This window comes from Sitophilus oryzae, unplaced genomic scaffold (genome assembly GCF_002938485.1).
Source record: "Sitophilus oryzae breed Bouriz unplaced genomic scaffold, Soryzae_2.0 scaffold_847_pilon_pilon, whole genome shotgun sequence".
NCBI lineage: Eukaryota > Metazoa > Arthropoda > Insecta > Coleoptera > Curculionidae > Sitophilus > Sitophilus oryzae.
Window position 1 is genome coordinate 1388288 of NW_022147469.1, and position 24587 is coordinate 1412874.

The following is a 24587-nucleotide window of genomic DNA, read 5'->3' on the forward strand; positions in this document are numbered from 1 at the left end:
ACGTTTTAAAAAATATTCAGAAATTATTATTTCAAGGAATTTATTACGAGTAGAAAAAATATTGTGCTGGGTTGGCGTTGGTTTCTATGTAATTTGACAAATAAATAAAGCTGTCTCTTTAGTTGTCAGTTTTGTTTGTCAATATTTTTAAATTCTCTTTGTGTCGATTGCTGATTGAATTGGAGCCAGAAATGGCGCAAAACGAAATAAGTAAATTGCCAACAGATTCAGGCTGAGGCGATAAACGCCATATTCTAACTACTTCCATTTAAATCCCGAATAACTTATGAAAAGGAATAGAATCATTTAATCGACCCTTGCGGTTAAAGTACTATTTTATCTACTATTTTTGATAGATATAAGGCAATTTTAACAGTTGTTATGGAAAAAAGTATATTTTTCTACAGCTTATCGATATGTAAAATTGCTGTTTTTTTTCAGAAATACTGGTAGTAGTTTTACTACTAATAATTGTAACGACGTTTATTAAACCTAATTAATTTCTATGGACTGGTGTATCTTTATGGGCTACTTACATTTTAGTGTGGTACTTTATTTTATTTGCTAGTTGTTTGTGGACAAAATCATGATCTTCGAGATGAAATACACATTAATAAGTATTCCCCACCTGCTGCGCCTATGTCCTACCTGTATACAAGCTATTCACTGTTAGAAAGAGCGAAAAGAAACCCAACACAGACATTCCATACGCGACTTGTAGCGTGGTAGTAGTGCGTGCGGGTCAACTTTTACCTGAAAAATACGAACGAAACAAACTGATGTCAGTGATGTGGTGTGTTTTTTAAATCGTATTTTCTTATGCGTGATTTGTAGTGCGAAAAATTGACGCTTTGTTCTGTTTCGGAAGAGATCTTATCAACTTTGCGGTAGCCCAGTTAAGAGAAGGTAATTTAAATTCCTTTTAATAACATACATATTCAGGTTTAATTTATTGTTTAGTTTTTAGAAGCCTTATGATAAAAAATCGAAAAAATAATCAGAATTTGCAAAATTTTTGATTCCTTGTAATAATTAATTTTAAATATTTCTAAAAAATCATTATTATATAGTACAGGTTGCAACGAAACAAACTGATGTCAGTGATGTGGTGTGTTTTTTAAATCGTATTTTCTTATGCGTGATTTGTAGTGCGAAAAATTGACGCTTTGTTCTGTTTCGGAAGAGATCTTATCAACTTTGCGGTAGCCCAGTTAAGAGAAGGTAATTTAAATTCCTTTTAATAACATACATATTCAGGTTTAATTTATTGTTTAGTTTTTAGAAGCCTTATGATAAAAAATCGAAAAAATAATCAGAATTTGCAAAATTTTTGATTCCTTGTAATAATTAATTTTAAATATTTCTAAAAAATCATTATTATATAGTACAGGTTGCAACGAAACAAACTGATGTCAGTGATGTGGTGTTTTTTAAATCGTATTTTCTTATGCGTGATTTGTAGTGCGAAAAATTGACGCTTTGTTCTGTTTCGGAAGAGATCTTATCAACTTTGCGGTAGCCCAGTTAAGAGAAGGTAATTTAAATTCCTTTTAATAACATACATATTCAGGTTTAATTTATTGTTTAGTTTTTAGAAGCCTTAAGATAAAAAATCGAAAAAATAATCAGAATTTGCAAAATTTTTGATTCCTTGTAATAATTAATTTTAAATATTTCTAAAAAATCATTATTATATAGTACAGGTTGCGAAAAATTTGCAATACGTTTGAGTTCTAATTTATTACCGTAAAAGTCGAGAACAGCTCCTTTTCCGAAGCAACTTTTGATCTCCTGTAATTTAATTACAGTTGGGGGTTGGAACCTTTGGTGTTATGACAGAAAAATAAAACACTAATTCACCACAATACAGCAAAACACTTTTTCTTAAATACGGGACTTGCGTTTCGCTAACCATGTTAACATCATCAGCATTAAAACTTCCGAGTTTCAATCATCACTTAAAAAATAGTTTTTTTGGTGTATTGTGATGGATTACTGTTTTATTTTATTTTTGTCCCTGTCGTTTGTCGTTGTTGTTAAAGCAAGAATCTTAATTTAGGTTATTTTCTATGATCTTAATTTTAGTAATCAGAGAACAAGCTGAAAAAATATGTTTTTTATTTGTTTAGAGTAATTTCGGGTAATATGGAATACCATTTTTATTTTTTTAATTTAATAATAATGTTTTTTTTTAATCTCAAATTTTAGAAATAAATAGGTAGTAGTATTGTTTAAAAGTGTATCCTGTAAGAATTAGATATCTAGAAAAATTATGAAGTTACAAAAGAATATAGAGAAATGTGAACTTTTGTGTAGTCAAAAAAAGTGGCGGGTAATATGGAATAGATATGGCGGGTAAAATATGGGATAGGATAAATAATTATACAAAATGAACGGTAAACAAAATTTACTACTACTAGTTGTTTTGTTTTGTTTTGTACAAAAATAGCACACAATTATTTCCATCTCGGCATTTGTGGGAGGTAATTCATTTTTACACTAGATTTTTATCTCGCTTGGCTCATTTTGTCACGCTTGGTTGCAGACAGGCACGCTTGGTTGGCACGCTTGGTTGTCACGCTTGGTTGCAGACAGGTTGCAACAGAGTGCCTATATAAATGCTCAAATTGTAGATTATAGTTTAGTTTTAATCATCTGCTGATGATGCTAAAATGGTTTGCGAAACGTGCGTCGTTTTTTAAAACTAATGTGTTTTGGTGTATTTTGGTGAATTAGTTTTTTATTTTGCTGTTGTAAAACCAAAAGACCCAACCCCCAACTATAAGGTTTAAAAATAGTTCTATTAAAAAGATCCTATAACCTATTCATCCTTCAATGATTATGGTCGGGCGATATGAAATACTCACATGTCGTGTAATATGAAATATTCCATATTACCCGCAATACGTGTTTCAACAGAACAACAGAACTGAAACAACAGAATATTATTAAACATTAACCAGAAGGTATTAACTAAATACCTAGTAAACAAATACAGTATACTTTGTTTAGCCTTACCTGACCAAAGAAACAACTCTTTCTATTAAAATTACTACACAATTAAAATTTAATCAACACCTGTAAAAAACTTTGGAACCGTCAAATTGTAATTTTCAGTTTTATGAACGATTGAGATATTCCCTAAAAATTCCCACTCAAAACGAATCTCTCAAAATCAATTTTAGTGTCGTTGAGCGACAATATCCGGAGGGGGGGGGGGTCGTTGTTATTCATTTACGCTCTCATCTGACGAACTAGGCATTATACTTCCGTGTTAAGGAAAAACCATGTATTTTCCAAAAATAATACAACGTTATCAATCTTAGCTAATTACCTAATACATTAAAGACTTCAACTCAAAAATAAAATAAAACACCACAAGAATACGTCCCTGCCTAACTCACTCAAACCCATTGCTCACTAACTGTGATGATCCGACAAAATGAATGAATTGAACGAGCCAGGGAAGATTTCGACAGACAACAAAAGAATGACAGAAACAGCTGTCACTGTCATGGATCTTCTCGTTGGACAGACTCTAGCCGTCTAGACAATGAGCGATTTTTTTTTTATTTTTACCGAGTGAGACATTTAGATCTATTTTCTTTACGTTATCTTACTTTCAATTTATTCAGTTTACTGAATGCAATGCGTATAGGATAATTATTTTTTTACAAATAATAGCAAAATAAAAACACTAAATCACCACAATACATCAAAACACTTTTACTGTTACACTGGACGCGCGTTTCGCTAACCATGTTAGCATCATCAGCAGATGATTATAAACTAAAGTACAAGTTGAGCGTGTATATGCTCGCCCAGTGGGCACCGAGTGGGCGTGGCAAAATCTAGCCAACCGAGTCAGAGCCCACTGAGCGTAACAGTTAGATTTCCGCCACTAGAGTAGTAGGAACAAAGAACTTGAAGGAATTGGACCGTTGTCTCTGTTCATACTATCTTTACATTTATTAATTCTGATGCTTTCATATGCATCTAATTGCCTGTAATTTGAGACTTGTTTAATTAATTTTAAATTATTAAGATCTATACAATGTTCTTTATCAACAATATGTTCGGCAACGCAAGATTTATCCGGTCTACCATATCTTATTTAAGCTAAATGTTCTTTAAATCTAGTTAATATTGATCTTCTAGTTTGCCCAACATATTTCTGATTACAATCTTTACAAGAAATTTCATAAATACCCGACCTTTCCAGTGGAGGTGTTTTATCCTTTGGATTACCTAATAATTGTTGTAATTTATTATTAGCACTATACACAAATTTATAATTGACATTCTTAAAAATTCCTTTTAGATCACGGGATAACTCTCTATCAAATGGTATCGAAAAATATTTAGACGTATTTTTCTCCACTTGAAAAGTAGAATTTTCAGAAATCATTAACCTATACCTACGTTTTCTAATTAATTTATCAACTAGTGAAGGAGAATATCCCTTACACTCAGCTACATTCCTAATGTGATCTCTTTCTATTTCATATCTTTCGTTGGAAAGTGGGAAACTAAGTAATCTATGAACTAAGAAATTTAAACTAGCCATTTTATGTTCAACACTATGATGTGATTCATTAGGAATATATCTGCGTGTGGTGGTATTTTTCCTATAGATATCAAATTCCAGGCAATTATTAGTATTTCTTATAACTAATACATCTAAATTGAGAACAACGACATCTCTGTCGTTGTTCTCAATTTCGTGCGTAAATTTAATGGAAGGAAAACGATTATTTAACTTAGAAATAAAATTATCTATGGTGTCTGAATGTGTGTCAAAAATAGCAAAAATATCATCCACATACCTAAACTATACTCTTGGAAAATACTCAAAAACGCTCAGTAGGCTCTGACTCGGTTGACTAGATTTTGCCACGCCTACTCGGTGCCCACTAGGCGATCATATAAACGCTCAACTTGTAGATTGTACTTTAGTTTATAATCATCTGCTGATGATGCTAACATGGTTAGCGAAACGCGCGTCCAGTGTAAAAGTAAAAGTATTTTGGTGTATTGTGGTGATTTAGTGTTTTTATTTTGCTGTGTAACACCAAAGGTTCCAACCCTCAACTGTAATTTACAAATAATACATGAACTTTAGAATTTCTCTCCAATATGGTGTTTTGGTTTAAAATATTCCTTTTTCCTCTGGGTCTCGAAATTTCCCACGAATCGGAGAAATTTCCCACGAGTTGGCAACACTGCTCTTCTTCTTCTTCCGGTCCCATATGCAATCTTGCATAATGGGGATCATTTATACACTCTCTTCAATTGATGGTAAGGGTATTGTCTTCTGCCCGACGGAATATGGTTATCCCGTCTGGTATCCTGCTCCAATCCCTAATGTTCAAGAGCCATGAGTGTTGTTTTCTTCCTAGCCCTCTTCGACCCTCGATTTTGCTCTACAGGATTAGTTTCGGAATGGCGTAGCGAGTTCCTCTCAAAATGTGCTCCAAATATGACATTTTCCGGGTCTTTACTATATTAACTTATATTTCGACACCAACTTTCCGCAGGACTTCTTCATTTGAAATGTGATGAATATACGAGATCTTAAATAGTTTGCGGAGAGTCCACATCTCAAACGCTTCGATGCGATTTTTTAGAGACTTTACTTTGATTGACCATGTTTCCGCACCATACAACAGGACGGGCCATAAGCACATAATTACTCGTAGTCGGAGGTCGAATGGTAAGCGTTGTTGTAGGAGGATATTCTGAAGCATTCGAAACGTTGTTTTGGCCATGCCCATTCAAATTTTAATTTCCTCATCGCAGTCCCATTTGTTATTGACAACAGAGTCTTAGGTTAACATTTTGGATTTTTCTACTAATCACCATGGTCTTTGTTTATGAAGTATTAATATGTAGCCCGCTACTGTTGTCCCACATCACTATGTATCTTATTTAGTAGTTCTTGAAGATCTTCCATAGTGGAGGCCAATAAAACAGTATCGTCCGCGTATTTAATACCCCTGGACTCATTTTCGAGAGCAAGCTGGAATCACTGCTCTAAAACTATCAAAAGTCAGAGATCAAATCCAGAATCTAAATAGCGTAAAATCTATAAATCTATATAGCCTCACTGTCACTACTACATCATAAATAAATTACTGCCTTACTATAGTTAAGTAATAACGCCATAGTCATGTCACCAAAACAAAATGATGTCAAGAAGAACAATGCTCAATTCGAAAATGGAATAATCTACCCAATTTTCACTCCATTGTCAGCACAGCCCACGTCGCTTGCACATCTGTTTATTGTTTTGATGCATACCTTGTATAACTTATAAATATTCAACACTTCAAACGCCGCAGTCCGCGATAAAAAACTTCTATACAAAATGGCGTAAAAACACGAAAAGTGCATACTGTAAATTTAATTAGTTTAATGAGTTTGACCTTGGGCGAGATAATAGATATTCTTGGAATAAATTTTAGAAATAGGTTAATCCTCCAAGAAAAATGTGCTCAAAATACAGTGCTAATTTAATTGTTTTCCAATCCAATGATTTGTAGACATTTTAGTAGATTGTTTATTTGATATTTTTCTCTCAAATTTCTCTCGTTAGTATACACATATTATAGTCTAAGAGCTAGCAACGTTTTCGAGAAAGTATTTTAAGACGTCTGGCTCTTTGATATATCTTTTATTATGCTCTCTGGAACAGTGTGCAGGCTTTCTGGCTGCCGATACACGTTGCGTTTACTACTGCGCATCCAAAGAAGATCCTCTATTTTTTACTTAGCGGTTTAAATTCTAGTATTGAATAAAAACCGAGCAAGTCTCCATTAGCTCCGCGCGTAGAGCTTTTGCCTATGAAGCGAAGGTCAGTGGTTCGATTCCGGCTGGGGTTGCAACTTTTTTATTTTTTTTTAGTTTATATTCTGATAGTAAAGTATTAAATATTTGCTTTATTATCACTAGAACGGATAGCGTTTATGGGTTTATGATCCGTAGTGCATATAAGTAGAATTTGATACTTTCATGTGTTTTGAAGGATTATTGTGGTAATTAATTATTAGATAGGTTTAGGATGGTCTGGCTGCCGCGTCGGTAGGTGACGTTCACTACTGCGCATCACATGGGTACAGGGTGTCTCATTTTCGTGCGTTTTTTGGGATTTGGGATATCTGGGATTTCTCGTTTATGAGTGGAGATACAATGATGCGTTTTTTTTTCACATTACTTTGCTAGTTTTTTATGTAACTAAATATTTTACCCCTAGATTTGTGCATTTTCTACACATTAACATTAATCAATCTTGTTTAGAAAGTATTATTATTATTTTATTTAATTTAATTTAACCAGATAATTTTGTTTTCCATCGTTATCTTAACAAACTGAACTGAAAATAAACTTGTGTAGCTTTTATTAATAAACAACAGCTGAAAAAAATACTTTGAAGAAAGACAGGCAGAAATTACCTTAATAAAGCATTAAAATGCTAATTTTTATATATTATGTTTAAATCTTTAAAATAAAATTATAAACGAGAAATCCCAAAAAACGCACAAAAATGGGACACCCTGTACACATGTGATGCGCAGTAATGAACGCAACCTACCGGCGCGGCAGCCAGACCATCCTAAACCTGCCTAATAATTAATTACCACAATAATCCTTCAAAACAAATGAAAGTATTAAATTCTACTTATACCCACTACGGATCATAAACCCATAAGCGCCATCCGTTTTGGTGATAAAAAAGCAAATATTTAATACTTTACTATCAGAATATAAACGAAAAAAAAAAAAATAAAAAAGTTACACCCCCAGCCCGTATCGAACCACTGACCTTCGCGTCATAGGCGAAAGCTCTACGCGCCGAGCTAATGGAGGCTTGCTCGATTCTTATTCAATACTAGAATTTAAAGCGCTAAGTAAAAAATAGAGGATCTTCTTTGGATGCGCAGTAGTAAACGCAACGGGTATCGGCAGCCAGACGGGCCGCATGCTATTCCAGAGAGCATAATAAAAGATATATCAAAGAGCTGCTAGACGTCTTAAAATACTTGTTTTCCCGACGTTGCTAGCTCTCGTACTATTAGGTGCTATTAATGTTAGTGATTACATTGAGTATAAAGAAATAAGTAGAATCAATTCTATTTGAAGGGTCCAGTGGAATAACTTGATAAGCGCCAGGGCGGATAAAGGAATTTATTTTAGGGGGGGGGGCAAAATAAAAAGTAATGTAGAATATGCTTTTTAGGGCGCCATTTTTAACCCAAAAGCCTAATATTTAACACAAATTTACAGATTTTACGGGGGCTCGGGCCCCATGGCCCCCCTCTGTATCCGCTACTGATATGCGCCAATTTCTTAATTTTAGGATTTTACAATATTATAGTAGGTCTAACTGGTCCCTACAAAATGTATAAACTGTGCAGGGCAATAAGTTGTTTAATACTATGATATATGCCTAGTAAAAATATAGAAAATACGGAAAGAACCTGATAACCACCAGCCGTCCGGTGCTCTCCTGTAAAATTAGTTAAATGGCACTTATCATGTTTTTCGCCTGGATCCCTCAAATAGATTTCTGGTCTTCTTCTTATGGATCTTCCATGAAGGTTGGCAACAATCTCAGCAAAACATAGTCTATCTAGTCCAGTTCGAAGTCCAACTCCAAGTTTGTGGTTTTGCTCAATTGGGAGTAACAAGATATAGGAGGTCATGTGCCTATTATTACCTCTGAATTGTGAATCCTAAGTACTCATTTTATTACACTACATTACTAGTACCAATATTTAAGGATGAGCAGACGGGTAACCTCATTTTGCTTCTTTTTCTTCACGAGGTTCACTCCTCACGAGGGTTGGCGATTCAAATGACTAATTTGGTTCTGAAAACTGTCTATTGATGAGCATCCAAACCAATCTTTTGAGGTCCATTAACTAAGAGTTTAACCTATAACTTTTTTTATTTTTTCAGATGAAAAAATGAGACTTGGTGTGTTAGTATATGACATAAATTAGGACTGATTGACGTATTCAATAATTGTTTTTGGTCACTTCCTGTTTCACCGGAAATTACTACAACTTTTAAATTATTCTCTCGGATTTTTTTACTTTATTCGATAGAAAATGACACTGAATAGAATGACATATCATACGTCAACTTTTGACATTTTCGCATATGGTTTATTTAAAATTGTAGCATGTGGTTCATAACGACAATTTGACTCGAAATACCAAGTGTGTGGTATCAAATTATTCGTAAAAAAATGCTTTTTTGAGATATAAAGAGATACAAAAAATTGAGATATGATTAAAAATACGATTTGGGCATCTTTTAACCGGCCAGGATAAGATACTAAAAACATTAGACGATCAAATCTATTTATCCTTGATTAAAAATTAACGTTTTTAATACAGCCGTGACACTCTCGATTGAAATTTAACAATTTTTTTAAAGCGTAAATGTCAAAAATTGACATATGATACGACGTTCTATTCAGAGTATCATTTTCTATCGAATAAAGTAAAAATATACCGAGGATGACATTTCAAAAACAAAAGTTGTAGACATTTCCGGTGAAACAGAAAGTGACTGAAAACAATTGAAATGTCAATTAATCCTAATTAAGGGTGAGTTACTTTTGAGACACACCCGGTATAGCTCGTTTTTCGATGTTTAATTAACAATAGATCTTTTTGTTTTATAATACGCCTGAGAACTTCTTCGTTTGATACTTTGTCTACCCATGATATGCAAAAGATTCTTCTTTAGAACTACTTCCAAATTTCTTTCCAGCAGGGTTAAGTGTCGAACTTTCACAACCATAGACCAAGAACTGAGTAAATATATCATTTAATCATAGAGTAACACATCCAATTCTTTTTAGAAAAAATACCAATTTGGGCTCACACTTGCTCGTACTTTTTTTATTTTTAAAATAAGAATTTTTTATAAATTAAAAACGATATTTTAGATATTAATTAATTCAAATTTTAAATTATTTATGTATTCTGACCAAGAAGAACTGTATCACATGCAATATGGGAAAGTGTTTATGATGATGAGTCTGAAAAATTCCCATTCTCAGGTTATCGGGTGTTATAAGAAGGCATTGTTTATTCACACTTACAGTGAAAGTGGAAATCGTAAATATCGAGGTTTGCTATCAGCCTATTGGGAAATAGGGTCACACAGGTTGGGTTTCTGCCGGTGCTTCTTTATGTGACATTTCATCGTATAATTAATTATAGACGGCCAGCAGTAAATGACAATTTTACATTAAATGATAATTAATAATTCTTGACAGATCATGTCGATGAAAATGAAAATAAATTACATTTTATATAATAGAATATTACTTTAATGAAGTAAGAAATCTCAGACATATTAGGAGCAAATAGAGGAGAATGCCAAAGAATCGTTTTTATATTATTTTTGTGAATTCATTTCATTATAACTATATTTGACATCAATTAAACTTTTAGTTACGTAATCGAGAAGAAGACCATACTATAACTTGGTATACTGATGCTTCCAAACCCAAAGCAGGGACAGGGATAGGAGTATTTGGGCCGAAAACTAAATACTCCAAACCAATAGGAACCTACCCCAGTATCCTTCAGGCAGAAATTTACGCATGTGTACAATTAATCTTAGATAGGAACTATCGAAAACTGGAAATTGCCATCCTATCCGATAGTCAAGCAGCACTAAACGCGATCAACTCAGTAACCATCAATTCGAAGTTGGTCAAAGAATACCTAGAGAAGCTCAACAAATTAGGCAAAGAAAATAAAGTCCTCCTATTCTGGGTGCCTGCTCACCAAGGGATAGATGGTAACGAAAAAGCAAATGATCTAGCTAGAAAAGGAGCGAACACTCCACTAACTGAATCAAAACCGTTCTGTTTTCCCAACGGGAACCAACTGAAAGCGGAACTGAAAAATCTGGAAGACTCCATCCGTAATTTGGAATGGGTGTCTTCCAACGGTCTAAGACACTCGAAAAAGTTCCTTAGAACTTACGACCGAAAAAAATCAAAGATTCTCCTTGATTTAGGTAAAAACACTCTTCGGGTTGTCACGGGGTTTCTAACAGGACACAGTTTCTAACAGGTCTCCTCAACGAACACCGCGGACGACGACCATTCGTGCCATGAACTTTGGTACGGGTGATGTCGAGGATGGAGAGCTGGCTTCTGTGGAGACGTCTCAGATACTGGGTTTTGTTAAAGCCTTGAGACTGTATGATGAGTTATAACTCGTTATAACTAAAGAAAGGGGAAACACAATAGATCTGTAAGGTCGCGGTGAAAAAATGCTGATGTTTAACCCTTTCCAACGATATAAAATTATAGGTAATTATTTCTAAGAATGAGAGAAATATTAGGATTTCTTATCTTTGTATCCAAACGGGCCTTGATTTTGTGTTGACCTAGTTGCCTAATTATTTTTTATCGCAAATTAATATTCTATATTGTTACTTATCTGCAAAATTAAAGACTTTTGAAAAGATAAATCAAATTCTATATTAGTTTTACCAATTACAATTAAAACGCCATTAAATGGAGAATTTAGAGAGAATGGGATTGGAACCAGATATATGGCCCATCTTGGCCTGCTAGCTCCTGTGATTTAACTTCTTTCGACTTTTTTTATGGGGGAAATTAAAAGACATTATATATAAGAGAAGAACCATTGGGACGAGAGAAGAATTGCAGAAGGCCACTAGGCAAGCTTTTGGACTTATTATACCAGTTCGCCTAATAAATCACTGTAACTCTGTGCGCAAAAGACATTTATTAAGTATTCAACAAGGAGGTGCTCAGTTTGAACATCTGAGATGTTTTTTTTGTTCTTTGTTTATTGTATCGATTTCAATTGTAATTACTAAAACTAATATAGAATGTTAATTTACCTGTTCAAAAGTCTCTAATTATGCAGATAAATAATAATATAGAATATTAAATTGCGATAAAAATAATTAAACAACTAGGTCAACACAAAATCAAAGCACACTTCGATACAAAGATGAAAAACCTAATATTCATCAATTCAACATTCTTAGAAATAGATACCCATAACTTTACATCGTTCGAAATGGTTAAACGCCAGCATTTTTTTAAGTTCATAGCCAGCTATGATTTCTATTTAAAAAATTATATTTTTTATTATTTCTGACAAATAGATCAAGCATAAAAAAAAACTCACTACGCCACTGGATTGTGCTTAAAAAAGTGCCTTAAGAACATCTTTACAGAATTTTATTATTCCGCGACATAAAAAAGTTATGGGCAATTTTTAAAATGGTAAAAAATTCAAAAAGACCCCGTATCTCAGTTGGCAGTGAAAATATGAACAGACGGTTTATGCCATTAAACGTGTCTCAGAAATCGAGCCCATGACATCTATGTCGGTTTTGCTCTATCTAGTCAGGAAATAGGTTTTCTCTGTCAAAACAGACCAATTCCGACCACCCTGTATATTCTCTTAAATCTCAATATTGTAATTGTGTCTCTTTTGTTAAAGAGTTATGCCTATACGTAAATATTCAATTCACCCTTGTACCTTGTATTAAATGATTAATTATGTAATAAGGAAATTTGGGTCATCAAATCCAAAAAGAACTCGTGCGTGGTAAATATTTATTAGGACAGACCTAGGGGTTGTTAACTTCTCTTTACCAGTCGACCTCAATAAAGAGGAAAATTATTCTATTTTTAGTGAAAAGGTTAAGAGTTTTGTACGTATATTCGTCGAAAACGACTGAAAATTTAATGGTAAGTAAGAAATCTATTTAATTTAATTAGATTTAATTAGTAAGTCATTGATATTTCAAGTACAAGCCATGAACTATTTAGACCTATTTAGAAGTATTTAGTAATTGGAAATAAATGAAATTGAATTGTTTTTTTTTCGTTTATTTTGTTGGAAAATTAATGTTTTCGAATCATTATTGGAACTGATTATTGGAAATTAAATACATGGTGATTCTTTAACGTGGAATACATTTAGTAACTGTAAGATTTTTTTCCAAAATATTCCCGGACACGTGGATTAGTATTTTAAATTGCGTTCTTGATGTTTTGAAGTATGATGGTTTTATATACGCTGTCCCTTATAAGAATAAATGCTAGTATTCAAATTCATTTTGACTACTGTCTAGCAGTTGCCTCTAACTTACTATCAGGAAATTACGATCAAAGCCAATCGATACAGCATCTGACTGAACATTTGATGTGATACATTCAATTTCAAAATAAAGACATCCAAAGTACATATAACATAGTATATCTAGGAAAATCCTTGTCTGAGAGGCAGACAACCATAATAGTATTTTGAAGAGACATGAATTCTCTATTGGATATCGGAATAATATACTGGTTGTTTCATTTGAAATAAAATATTAACTTGCTTTTAAAAGTGACCAAGGTTAAATATTAATTTTGTCTCACCCTGTATAACGTTTCGGGTCAAGTTTTGATTTGTTTTAAAGTACAATGGTTATTTTACCTATATATTAGGCTATACCGGGTAAATTCTAATTGAGGTCTTTTATTGAAATTTAACAAATTTCTTTCTCACAGAATTTCATTTCAATACAAACTGTCGTTCTCCTTGGAGCCTCCGCGTCTTATGAGAGGCGTCACCCTGTATATAGATCTCATAGACCAGAAGAGATACAAGACGATTCAATTAGAGATAAGTTGAGTTTTTCTGAACTCTACAATGCCATGTTTCAAATTCTAAAAAAAATCAATTACTTCCGTGATGTAAGAATATAATTGAATGTTTATACTGTTTGCTAGGGTATTATAATTGTTATTAATGATACAAGTTCGATACGAACATCATAATGAAACGCCTGAGGCGTTTCATTATGATGTTCGTATCGTTAGCCACGTGGCGTTAGCCGAGTGGCTTAGTTACACAAGTCTCATTAAAAAGTTCGTATCGAATGTGTATCATTCAAAATTTAATCTACGACGCGACACGAGGGACGATCCAAAGAGATTTGATTTAATTTAAAATATCAGAGATATCCTCATAAAAATTAAAATTCAAAATTATCAGGTGCCCATATTAGTCGACGCCGCGCCGTGGTAACCGTGCTTATTGATTGTTTCCATTGTGACTTTGACAACTCATCTCAATTATTGATGTTCAATTTTGTGTTAAACGTTCAGTTTTAGCAAAAAGCAAAAAATAATATTAATATGGGTGATTCTGATTCTGAAAGTGTCCCTTCGGACATTGAAAGCATTGCGCAAAACGTTGTCGATTCCCTACTTCCCGAAAAATCAAGACAAACGTACGAGCAAGCATATGTAAAACTTGAAGATTGGTGTAAAGGGAAAGGAATAAAAAAAAATCTTTTTTTTTAAAATTTGCGTGTTATTATGAAAGCCATAATTAACGATATTAATATATTTTATATTTCTGGATAAAAATCCTTATTGTTAGGTAGGTTCTTAAAAAAATTAATTAAGTGATTTGGAATAAAAATCAATGACGTGAGAATGCTGTAACCTTAATTACATTCCATAACTTTTTTTAAGCATACTTAACGATTGTTAAAGGACTGCATTCATTAAAGTCATTATTGCTGACAAAATGATACACGGTATAATTACAGGGTTTTTTTCAAGAACTGAAATTAATTTCTTTTAAGTATAGTTTACTTTAACGGAAGATATAACAATGATTAAATACTTTATTATTGTTGATGTTGAACATCATGGGAATCATTATTAAAATTATTATGTTATTCTTAGTTGCTAATAGTTTCTTTCTGAAATCACGTTAATTAAATGAAAGTATGGATTTTGTTTAAATCTATGAATTATATATATGAGAAGATTTATCATTTTTAGTTTAATGTTTATTTATATAATTAAGAAAATGATGGTATTCTCAGTACTGGTTCTGGACCAAGATAGGATTTCAAAAATCTTTCTCTTGATAGTTTGGTTTGGATGCTGCTATGTCACCCAGAATAATTTGATTCTGTTCCTTTCTGCCAGAGTTCCAAGTTCGTCCAGGCATTTCCAGACGAGTCTCGACAATATCTTTGAGTTCATGAGCGTCTTAAGTGCCGCCTGACTAAGTAAATACTGATAGACTTTCCTGAGTAAGGCTCTTTTATTGTTATCGCTCGCGCATTGTAAAATGGCGACGATTTCTGCCTAGAAGGAAAACGATAAGCTTGTCTTTGGTCTTTCCTCAAATATTTCAGCTCCTGTTCCGTCAGCGGTTTTTGATCAATCGTTTGGTTTTTGATCAATCATTACTCAATCCATTGTAGTCAAATCGAGTGGATTGTGGTAGTGATAAAGAGTGTACATATGGTCCGATTTCAATTGAGCAGAGGTTCGCCAATGCAATCCCCAATTTTTGAGTATCCCGTTTTCGCTCTATTCCCTAGGGAATGTATTTTGTTGTAGATAGTCTTATTATTGCCTCTGCTTGGATCACTATATGATGAGGCGGAAGGTCCAGAAGCTCTTTCGTTGATGCAGAAGGCATTGATTGCATTGACCATGTTATGCTCAGACGAGGAAGCCTTTGATTCTTGCTGAGATTGAGCATTGTTGCAGTATCTTTGGTCACCACAGCACAGATGCATACAATATTGAAGGCGTCGCTACCCAAGTGTACAGCCAATGCACCATTTGCGGTTTGAAGCCTCAAATCTTTCATGAATTTGCCTCATTACCTCTACTGTAGTCAACGCTCTCTTTCTGATTTTTTGTCCATCTCTAATATATAATATTGAATGAATAAAACATAGTCGCTTCTGATTTTTCCATAATATTTACTAAGAATTATGTATTCCAATAGTTTTCTAAAAAATTATTATAGTATTTTTTGTACAATCATCCTACACTGTTTCTTAAATATTCCGTAAATAGTAGTCAGTCCAATTAAGATATTGCCACACGGATATTTTCATTATGAGTAACTTAAATCAAGGCTTTTCTTACATACTTATGTCATATTAATTTTATAGTAAGCTCACTTTAAATGACTTCAGAAAATAAAGTCTATTCTTTTTTTTTTCTTAAACTCTGACTGCATTCTTAGAATTTCTAACTGACAAAGTGTTTTAGATTTTTCTATTGTGTTTCTATTATAATGCAATGCAGGGTGTGGTTTGAAAACTATTTTTGTTAGGTGACCATGCTATATACAGTTGCAGTAAACTTTTATCTGTCGTAAATTTATTTTTGAACATACATTTAATTATTATTTCTTGGCATGTCAAATTGCTGTTTATTCGATTTACAAGTATTGTGATGGAAGGATATAAATGTTTCAGAAATATCGATGTTTCAACCAAAAAACATCCATGCTAACCGTCGATGTTCTGCTATTGTAAACAATAAATCTATATACAGGGTGTTTCAAAACAAATGCGAAAAACTTCAGGGGGTGATTCCTTGTTCAAAATAAAGGGTAGTTTGCTTCATAAACTTTGGGTCAAAAGTCAACCATTAGGGATATCGCGGTACAAAGATGGCGGAAAAATAATGTTTTTATTTTTTATCTTGAAAACGAAAAGAGATAGACTAATAAAATTTTATGGAAGCATTACTGTTATGAAAACACACTTTCTGGTAATTTTTTCACTTTTTTAAAATGAGTGGAAGGGGTTGAAATAAACTACCCCTATCATTCTTGTTAACGAGAATTTAAAGAAAAATCTTATCAAACACATGCAAAAAAAATTAATTTGGATAGTTTAGTTTGTTTAGAAACTTTTTATCTCTTGTGTTTTTTGATAAACTCATCGATTTGAAATTAAAAAATAAAATGTAAAGCATTACATGTCAGGACAAAAAACATTTTCTGTAAAAGAATCTAGTGGCTGCTGAGGAAAAAATCTAGTCGGCTCTGTTACTTTTTAGGATGTTCCTAATATTATTTTATTTGACATTACTCTACTGCAATACGTTATTATCTAGATGATTATTATTATCGTTATTATCACTAGATTCTTAATCTAAAAATGTTTTTTGTCCTGACATGTAATGCTTTACATTTTATTTTTTAATTTCTAATCGGTGAGCTTTATCAAAAAAACACAAGAGGTAAAAAAGTTACTAAACAAACTAAACTATCCAAATTAAAGCATTTGCATGTGTTTGATAAGATTTTTCTTTAAATTTCGTTAACAAGTATGATATGGGTAGTTTATTTCAACCCCTTCCACTCGTTTTAAAAAAGTAAAAAAATTACCTGAAAGTGTGTTTTCATAACAGTAATGCTTTCATAAAATTTCATTAGTCTATCTCTTTTTGTTTTCAAGATAAAAAATAAAAACATTATTTTTCCGCCATCTTTGTACCGTGATATCTCCCTAATGGTTGACTTTTGACCCAACGTTTATAAAGCAAACTACCCTTTATTTTGAACAAGGAATCACCCCCTAAAGTTTTTCGCATTTGTTTTGAAACACCCTGTATATTTTTCCAACAACAATTGGATGATGCTAATTGAAAATGAACCAAGCGTTGAATAGCAAAAATTGGAATAAAAGTACCATATGACAGTTCCATATACCATGAAACCAATTTATCTACATATGAGAAATAGAGCCATATACTTTAAATTCTTGACACTTTTAAGTCCTTCGTCCACTTCGAGGAAAGTTTGAAATGATATTTATGAATGGCACCAGATGACACTATAAATCTGATCATAACAAAATATTATTATGTTCTATTCCATTATCTTATAAGGGGGTCACTAGGGTAACGAAAAGGCAGATGAAATGGCCAAATGAGACTCACCAATGCCATTCTGCGGCGCACCAAAAATAGTTACAAGAATGCCACAAAATATGCTCACAAATCTCTAGAATGGTGGAGAAATTCACCAGAATAGAAACAGGCAAAAAAGTTTATAGTGGAATATTTTGGTCAACATTTACGGCAGACATGATAAGCAAAAACAGGAAGACTGTCAAAGCAGTAGCGGTTCCACTAACAGGGCATTGCAACCTTAATAGGCATCTAAAGTTGATGGCTTTGATGGACGAAGCCATGTGCAGATTTTGTCAATACCATAGACTTAAAATAAAATATAGACTACACTATTTACATCTCAACGCGGACAGACAATATTTTTTGTACACATGTTTACTTCTGGGTACAGTCGACCGAGCCTTCCTCATCCAGCCTATGTTGTCACGTCTTTAATATTATCAATATTTTTTTTCTTGTTATACACATATATTGAGATATTAATACTACAGTTTAATAAAGTAGGTTTTAATATTCCAGAGATGTATTAAATAGTCCTTATACTACTAAATTATAAGTCGGATACTGTTTAAAAAGGATAAGTTCTTTACAATATGACAACACCGATTAGAGGCGAGGGAGCCTATTCATTCATTTATTACCTTGTAGTACGTGTCGCACGTGTGCGGTAAAGCTTTGTTGCCGCTATCTCCCCGGCTGTATTAACGCATTTTCTTAGCTTGTAGTGCTTAAGTGTTTATTTTATTGACTTTTTCTGTTCAAGAACTATAAAATATGGTTCGCCAGTGCCAAATTTGCAAGAAATTTGACTTAAATAATCCATTTAAGTCTTGAAACGACTTTTGACCGGTAGGCAACTCTCAATTTACCCATTGGGAGTCAGTGGCGTTGTTGTAGAAAGGCGCTTATTTAGATAATATTTTAGTAAAATGTAAAATCTGAATTTTTTCTCTTACATTACATTATTTACTTACTTACATTGTAACAAAATCATAATTATAACCCTGTTAATAATTAATAATGTTTTTATTAAAAATATATTCCGGTTTATTCTAAAATTATCTTCAGAATCTAAAATAACATACAAGAATTTTAAAATGATATTACATTATGAAACAATATTTTTTAATATACCGGGTCGTCTCAAAAGTGGCTCACCCCCTATAACTTTTTTATTTTTTCAGATAAAAAAAAACAGATTTGTATGTTAGTAGGTATATGACATAAATTAGGATTTATTGACGTATTCAATTGTTTTTGGTCTCTTCCTGTTTCACCGAAATGAATTCAGAGTGTCATTTTCTATCGAATAAAGTAGAAATATACCAAGGGTGCCGTTTAAAAATTAAAAGTTATAGTCATTTCCGGTGAAACAGGAAGTGACCAAAAACAATTGAATGCGTCAATCAATCCTAATTTATGTCATGTACTAACATACTAAATCTTGTTCTTTTATTTGAAAATATAAAAAAATTATGGGGGATGAGCCACTTTTGGGACGCACCCGGTATAATAAAGACAGTACCGAGTTAAATAAATGTAGTTTTCATTTTATCCACTTCCTATCACCTTCCTTGCTTTAATGGAACAGATTTATGTTTTCTCTAATTCACATAAGACATGACTTAACCAGAAAAAAAATTGCAATAATCATATTTTTTTTCTCTCCCTGTCGCCGATTCTATTATATCTGTGGAATAGATCCTGTTTTGATTAATATTAGGGGTTGTAAATGTTTGACTAAAATTAATAATTTATTATTAATTTCAAAAATTACGTAATTTCGATTATAAAATTTCTTCTATAACGTGTATTTTATTATTTTTATCCTTTTGGACTCTAAGACGTTTTTCTAAACTTTTATTTAAAAACCTGTCCTAAATCTTAATAAAATATAAAAAAAGTTTAAATACGATATATTTTAATTTAATTATAGCTTTATTAAAATAAAAATTACCCGGCCATGATACGGAGAGTTCAGGTGTACTTTGTAAACGAAAGACAGTGTTGTGTTTCTCGGCAGAGTCGTCAGGGAACGACCGTTACGACAGAGACAACCTATCTATCGCTCGTGTCGCACTCGTTATAACCTAAAACAATAACACAACAATAACAAGACAGTGTCTGACCGCATGTTCCAGCTATTTATGAATGAGATGCTCAGTCTATATTTTATTTTAAGTCTATGGTCAATACGAAGAAGAAACAATAGAACAGTATTTTTTGTAGCTGCGACAGACTGGCTAATGTGCGGTCCTTGTATTAGGGTTCAGTGTCCAAGTTGCTAGATTTTTTGAAAATGATAGGAGTGAAGAAGTAAGCTAGAGATCAGAAGAGGACCAATAATAGATCTGAAAAGGTCCTAGTGGAACAGACATATGTATAGATACTTCGAAAATCTAATCTAACTTCTATAAATATTTTCTACCGAATCTTAGCGTTGGGGTACAAAATATAACGGTCTTGTCTTGCAAAAACTTTATAATTATCAGTCACATTTTTTAAATAATATTCATATAAAACATATACAGGGTGGTTCGAACTGTATTCCGGAAACTTCGGCAGCATATTCTGCAGATAAAAATAAGTAAAAAGTTCGTATAAATGTAAGTCCTAAAATGCTTAGTTTCGGAGATACAGGGTGTAGAAGTTTCATTTATATTTCGTTTTTTACCAAATAATTTATGAAGTAACGTCAATATTTGGATGAAAATTGGTGCCTGGGAGTTTTTTGACATGAGAAATTTGATTTTGATGTCAATATGATTCTTACTTGTAGAGGGCGCCACCTACATATTTTTTAACTGTTTTGAAGAGTAATAACTTTTTGTCCGTACCTGTATAAAACTAGCGAGTAAAAAAATATAATTTTACAAAATTTTTCACGTAAAAAGATCTCTTGGTAAAAATTGTTACGAGTAATTGTTCTCGAGATATTTGGAATCGAAATTATTAATACCTGTTGTTATTAACATAAATTAAACGTGTTGACTAAATAGTTATTAGACTGAAATAATAAATTTAAAATGTTTTTGTACCAACAATTTTCACAGAAAAATTTATGATTAATTAAAAAATTAATTAATAAGTAAGTCAAATAACTATCTACTCAACGGATTTATTTTTGTCAATAATGACATGTATTGACTATTTCTATTCTAAATATCTTGAGAACGGTTACTCGTAGCGATTTTTACCAAGGGACATTTTTTACGTAAAAAGTTGCGGAAATGTATATTTTTTTACTCAATTCTTTTATACAGGTACGAACAAAAAGTTATTACTCTTCAAAACAGTTAAAACACATGTAGGTGGCGCCCCCTAAAAATAGGAGTCATATTGACATCAAAATCAAATTTCTCATGTTAAAAAACTCCCAGACACCAATTTTCATCCAAATATTGATGTTACTTCATAAATTATTAAGAAAAAATCGAAATAAAAATGAAACTTCTACACCCTGTATCTCCAAAACTAAGCATTTTAGGACATACATTTATAGGAACTTTTTTACTTATTTTTATCTGCAGAATATGCTGCCGAAGTTTCCGGAATACAGTTCGGACCACCCTGTAATTTAAATTATATTTTATTTTATACCATGAAAAATATCGATATTTTTATACACCGATATTTTTATTTAATGTATCGATACCTACATCGATATTTTTTTATATCGATGTTTGCATTCCTATTTACAAGGTGGTTTGAAAAAAAAATGACACGAATCGAGTTTTGGCAAGTGGGTGTGGTTTGTTACTTCCCGGAACTTTGATATTAATCTTCGAATGGAATTTTATTCCCTTAAGGCGGAGACTGATTTGAGCCGAGCGCTGTAAATGTTGTAATGTAACATAGCCAGCGTTTTTGTTTGCGCATTCGCCAATCAATGCCTGGAAACAGGGTTGCCACAAGAAAATTTTTGATTGTGCAGAACTTGACCATAAAAATGTGTAGCATTGTGTAGGCACCCATGACCAATAATAGTAAACTATCTAATAAGACTAAGAAAAACCAAATTTTAAAACATGGTAAAACGAATGGAGTCTCACTTCCACTCGTTTGTATACGTCAATATATTCATTTCCCATTTCATTTCCTCTCGTCCCAGCAAATATTGCAATGACGTCAAAATTTATGTCGCGAAACTAACGATTTTATGGGCAAATTAGACCGGTTAAAAAAGTCTGTATAAAAACTGTAAACAATTCAGGACTATTTAATCGGCCAAATTTGTCCATAGAAACTGCAGTCCTTGCTGATATGAGAGGAAGTGAAATAGAAATTGAATATTATTCACGTATGCCAACGAGTAGAAGTGAGACTGAACTACAGTGACGTAATTGAGGCAGTGACATTTGGCCAAAGTACGTGTTATGTGTTATTTAAGGAATTAAACAATTCTGTCTATTTACCGTTTTTGACTCGACCAATAGATGGTCCTTGATTCATGACCCAGTTCATACTCTGACATTTTACTGAACACCTGAACACTGATGACGGAAAATGATATTTGTCAGTTCAAAATTTAAAGTTCAGTTGTGGCTTCTTTTAATGTAACTTAGATAACTTAAAAGCAAAAAAAAACAGCTTTTGTCAGCTAATTTACTGTTCTGGTATTATTTTTTATAAGAAATATGTAAATTCTCAAAATGTGTAGCACAGCCGATTGTGGTGTAGCTGTGCAATCATGGAAGAAAATGTGTAGCAAAATACACAATTGTGTAGCTTGTGGCAACCCTGCCTGGAAATAATCGTCGAACCGAACGAGCAGCTCCCGAACAACAATGGTGCTCCACTCGACTGTCGGTTCTTTAGTGAATCTCTTTGATGTTTACATCACAGGTTTACATTAAGAGTCAATACAGGTTCGGCGAACGTCCATATTCCAATCATATTTCTAGAAAATACAGTGGTTTTAATTGTAGTTAAACATGCTTCTGTTAATTGGCGTTGGTTATAAAAAAATCCTTTTTTTTATATTATCTTCGATTAAAATTGAGTTAAACAGAAATAAAAATTTTAACTATAATAATATTTTAAGGCTATATGTCGAAATTCCATACTTATTATTATAAAATCTATATGAGCTCCTTTTGTTCTATAAAGCGTTATTCAACTTGTATTTTAACACTTATGAAGAGAACCTTGTCTTTATATTAGCTATTCGAAAGAAATTCGCCCATTCAAATGGAACACTTTACAAGGTTATACCAAAATAGTTTAAAAAAATATATTTGCCGCCAATACAAATTTGCTAGTCATGGTCGAACAAATGAATAAAAAACAATAGTTAAATTATTCTCGAGATAGAAATGATTTCATAGAAAATAGGTATAGGTATACTTTTTGCCGGGAATCATGAAATATACAAAGAAAAATATTATTTAATTCTGGAATATATTATTATTATATTAATAACTAGCGTGTACCAGCAACTTATGTACTACTGTATGATTTTCTAAAAAATTTCAAAATATGTAAAAAAAAACAAATAAATTATGCTTGTCCGAGCGTTTTCCCGAAAGACTAACCGTTTTTTAAATAACAAATATTGTAATATTTGAGGGGCGTTTTCACCCTCTTGGAATTTGAGATTCGAGAAACCCCTCCTTATCGAATCTTTACACCCCACAGTCAATCCGTTTGATTACTCAATGGTTATATTTTATGAAACACTCTGTATAAATTTATAAAAAATCTTAAAATATGTAAAACAACAAAATAAAATATACGTGTTTAAGAGATTTTCCGAAAAACTTACCGGTTTTTCAATAAAAAATATTTTAATATTTGAGGGATAGTTTTACCCCCTTAGAATTCGAGTTTCGAAAAATCCCTTTTTATCGAATCTCTACACCCTAAAGTCAATAAGCAGGATCGCTTATAATATCGCGCTTTAAGCAGGATCGTGATTAATCAATGACCAGGTTTTTCGAAACACCCTGTATACATTTTTAAAAAATCTTAAAATATGTAAAAAAACAAAATAAAATATACGTGTTTAAGCGTTTTTTCGGAAACTTGACCGTTTTTTAAATAAAAAATATTGTTATATTTAAGGGGTGGTTTCACCCTCTTGGAACTGGAATTTCGAAAAATCCCTTCTTATCGAACCTCTACACCCTAGAATCATCCTGTAAGCCAAAATTAGCTTCTTACGTTGAGTGGTTTGAGCAGGATCGTGATTAATCAGTATGTCAGGCACTTAAGGATTTTATATATTAGTATAGATTATTAGATATATTTGAACAAGAAGATATTATATTGATTACTAACTATGTGTTCATATTTATAAGAATGAGGTGAATAGTATTTATACAGGGCGATTCTTAAATAATTGCAAATATTTTTAGGGCTGGCAGATGTCGATAAAAGAAATATATTTTTTCTTTACCGTTTCTCAAATAAGTCCAAAATAACCGAGTAATTTTATTTTGGAAATTAAAAAAATGGTATTTTTTAACGAAAATCTAAAAAAAAATTCCAAATTTTTTTTCAAAAAATTCAAATTTTTTTTTTGCCGAAAAAAACTCATAGGCGCGTTTCTGAGGTCGAAATATGCTACCCCTAAAAATATTTGCACTTTTTTAAGACTCACCCTGTATAGGTACAGACTACAAGGGAGAACATTACCTGAAGCCCCATACTCACTATGCGCTGATGTGTCGATTTGATGCGTCCAGACACGCACAGTGAGTATGATGCGATTTTCCGATGCGATTCGTTTGGAAATTGGTCCATTGTGTTCGTGATATTTCTTTTGCCCAAAAACCGACATTACGCCGATCCGCCGCACAATCCATCGCATTGAGGCAGTGTTGCCAGAATAGAAGGA

At 32.5% G+C, this 24587-nt stretch overlaps 1 protein-coding gene across 1 annotated transcript in view; it reads left to right on the forward strand.

Moving 5' to 3' along the window:
- The first annotated feature begins 1402 nt into the window (after positions 1 to 1402).
- LOC115889764 (putative ferric-chelate reductase 1 homolog) overlaps positions 1403 to 24587 on the forward strand; it is a 76473-nt gene continuing 53288 nt past the window's right edge. The window contains exon 1 of the mRNA XM_030909836.1: positions 1403 to 1534. The gene's annotated coding sequence lies outside the window, so the exon portion shown is untranslated. The remainder of the gene's footprint in view (positions 1535 to 24587) is intronic.